This window comes from Camelus ferus, chromosome 4 (assembly GCF_009834535.1).
Source record: "Camelus ferus isolate YT-003-E chromosome 4, BCGSAC_Cfer_1.0, whole genome shotgun sequence".
NCBI classification, from domain to species: domain Eukaryota; kingdom Metazoa; phylum Chordata; class Mammalia; order Artiodactyla; family Camelidae; genus Camelus; species Camelus ferus.
This window is the reverse complement of record NC_045699.1, coordinates 49,546,480-49,549,758: the sequence shown is the minus strand read 5'-3', so window position 1 is coordinate 49,549,758 and position 3,279 is coordinate 49,546,480. Positions and strand designations below refer to the sequence as shown.

Sequence of the window (3,279 nt, the reverse complement as noted above, 5' to 3'; positions counted from 1 at the left end):
TAATGAGAGTGTTTGCCTAATAATAATCAATCCTTCCAATCACAAGTTTGCTGTCAGTATATAATCATGTTGAGTAATTAAATTCCAGTGAATTCAGTTGCTAAGTCAGGCATATGCTTTGAGTTATCAGTATGGCCAGGGATCTCTCCCAGGTGCCTGCCTTGAATCACTTGCCTGGTTTAAGTTAGAAGAGTTTCTAAACTAATTACCAGAGTTTTCCTTCTGTAGAGGCTTTGCTCATTAGATCAGTTATTTACCAACGCCTGCTATGAGAGAGCGGGAAGATCTGAGCCAGAGAAACAGATCTGTTAGTCTGGCCATAAATGCCATGCTGTAAAATCACAGATCCCTGCCCAAATCTAGATTCCTAGTTGTGTATTATGGCTCAGGATGAAATAAATACTGTCCTCTTACTATCTTCCTCTTCCCTCTACCAAGATCTTGTCAAGATCTTACAGAGTAATTTAATGTTCCCCCCACACACACACACACATACACACATGTACGCACATGTACACGTGCACGCCCATACCCGCATACCACTTTTTCTCTCTTGTTAGCATTATAGTTTAGCACAAGCTCTCAGATTATCACTCTGAAATCTCTATGGAGTAATATAATCAAAATATATTCCTAGACAAAATAGATCTCACTCAAGGAGGGAATGCTGACAGAAGCTATCAAGTGTTCATATCTGTTTTGTATACAACTTTGTAAACATGTAGGGGCATGGGCTTAGGTGTCAGACTGACCTGAATTCAGTCACTGTACTGCAACTTACTAGGTGGGTGATTTGAAAAAGTCATTTTACAGACTCTCAGTTTTATTAAATGCATTACTGAGAAAATTATACCATCAATCTTATATAATCATTTTGACAATTATGAATAATTGTACATGAAAGTGCCTAGCATACTACTTGAATGCTCAGGTATTTAATACATTTATTTAGCTATCTCCAATTATTTATGTATAATATGAACTTGAAAGTTATTCATTGGAAATGAATTTTATTTGGTATTTTTTCTTTTTATTGAAGTATAGTTGGTTTATAATGTAGTGTTAATTTCTGGTGTACAGTATAGTAATTCAGTTATATATATATATGTATATATTCCTTTTAATATTCTTTTTCATTATAGGCTATTTCAAGATACTGAATATAGTTCCCTGTGCTATACGTTAGGACCTTGTTGTTTATCTATTTTATATATGGTACTTAGTATCTGAAAATCCCAAACTCACAGATTGTCCCTCTACCCCTTCCCTTTCCCCCTGGTAACCATACATTTGTTTTCTATGTCTGTGAGTCTATCTCTGTTTTGTAAATAAATCGATTTGTGTCATTTTTTAAGATTCTACATTTAAGTGATCCCATATGGTATTTTTCTTTCTCATTCTGGCTTACATCACTTAGTATGACGATCTTCATGTCCACCCATGTTGCTGAAAATGGCATTATTTTATTCTTTTTTAATGGCTGAGTAGTATTCCATTGTATAAATAGACCATAACTTCTTTATCCAGTCATCTGTTAATGGACATTTAGGTTGTTTCCATGTCTTGGCTATTGTACATAGTGCTGCTATGAACTTGTATCTTTTCGAATTAGAGTTTCCTCTGGATATATGTCCAGGAGGGGGATTGCTGGATAATAGGGTAAGTCTGTTTCTATACTGTTTTCCATAATGGCTGCACCAAACTACATTCCCACCAACAGTGTTGGAGGGTTCCCTTTTCTCCACACCCTCTCCAGTATTTATCATTCATAGACTTTTAAATGATCTCCATTGTGGCTGGTGTGAGGTGATACCTCACTGTAGTTTTGATTTGCATTTCTCTGATAATTAGCGTGATACTGAGCATTTTTTTCTTGGGCCTATTGACCATTTGTATGTCTTCACTGGCGAATTGCTTGTTTAGATGTTCTGCCCGTTTGGGGGTTGGGTTGTTTCTTTTTTTGTTATTGAGTTGTGAGTTGTTTGTAAATTTTGCAAATTAATCCTTTGTCAGTCGCATTGTTTGCAAGTATTTTCTCCCATTCTGTAGGTTGTCTTTTCATTTTATTTATGATATCCTTTTCTGTGCAAAAGCTTATAAGTTTAATTAGGTCCCTATTTGTTAACTTTTGATTTTATTTCTATTGGTATTCTTTCTTAGCAGTGGGTAGTTAAGGATATTTTCTAATTGGAAATCAGCATTAAAATATTATAAGTCAATTTCTCCTCCCTGACCTAAGCAACCATTTATTGACTTTTTTTATACTTGATTATATTTTGACTTCCTTGGAGTTTGAAAAAAAAAAAAAAAAAAAAGCTTATACTGGAAACTGAAAGTGTGGTGCTTTTGATGCCAGACTGGGACTGATTCTCACCTTCACCTGAGGGAGCCCTAGCTGACCCAGGTTAGGAAACTAGACAAACAATAAAATAGAAATGGAGGAGTGGATTATTTGGTTACTGAGGAAGAGATCAATCTTACTAGAGGACCCTCAGGTAAATGGCCAAGATTTTAAAAACCTGCTGCACCAGAATACTGTAGACCTCTTTTGTAATGCAAGCTGTGCTGTGTCCCTGAGAGTGTAGCAGAGGTTACAGGTGCAGAATGGGCCTATAAGACATTGAGGTGAAAGGGAGCTGAGTGGTATTCCTGTAGCTATGGTGTTGGTGCCAGTGTTTGCCCTCACCATGGTAGCAGCCTGGACCTTCATGAGATATCTGCAGTGACTTTGAAAAGCTTGCTTTCTTCCAGTGCTCCTAAAGAGGAAGACATATTTCTCTCTTTCTCTCACTCTCCTCCTCTGCCATTCTCCCATACCTTTTCCTCTCTCTCCATAGGCAAAACATGGTTTAAAGAGACTTCTAACCAACCAGAACCTTGATATATGAAGTCTCTAAATCTTCATATACTAGTGGGAGATTAAAGGCATTGTTTGAAGGAAAGCTGAAGTAAAGACTTTCTTAAAGCAAATGACAAGTTATATATTTTACTAGTACTTCCAAGAGTAGTTCAGCTACAACCCAAAGAGGGGAAGGTACAGACTTCCCATCGCCAAGGTGATTCCTTTTTTCTTGGCTGGCATGCCTCAAAGGCTAGCTATAATAAGAGGAAGAGAGAATTTTTTTCAATGATCTTCCTTCCTTTTTAATGACTTCAAAAAAAGGAAGTTTTTGTGGCCTTTACTTAGTATCTGACTACCTACTTGGGTGCCTATATCAAACAAAGATGAATGAGAGCATTTCTACTTTACAAAAAAAGCCACATATTATATCTATGTAC

The 3,279-nt window shown here is 36.5% G+C and overlaps 1 pseudogene; it reads left to right on the top strand.

The window, feature by feature from the left end:
* Positions 1-268: 268 nt before the first annotated feature.
* On the top strand, positions 269-2,756 carry LOC116663370 (annotated as a pseudogene).
* The last annotated feature ends 523 nt before the right edge of the window (positions 2,757-3,279 follow it).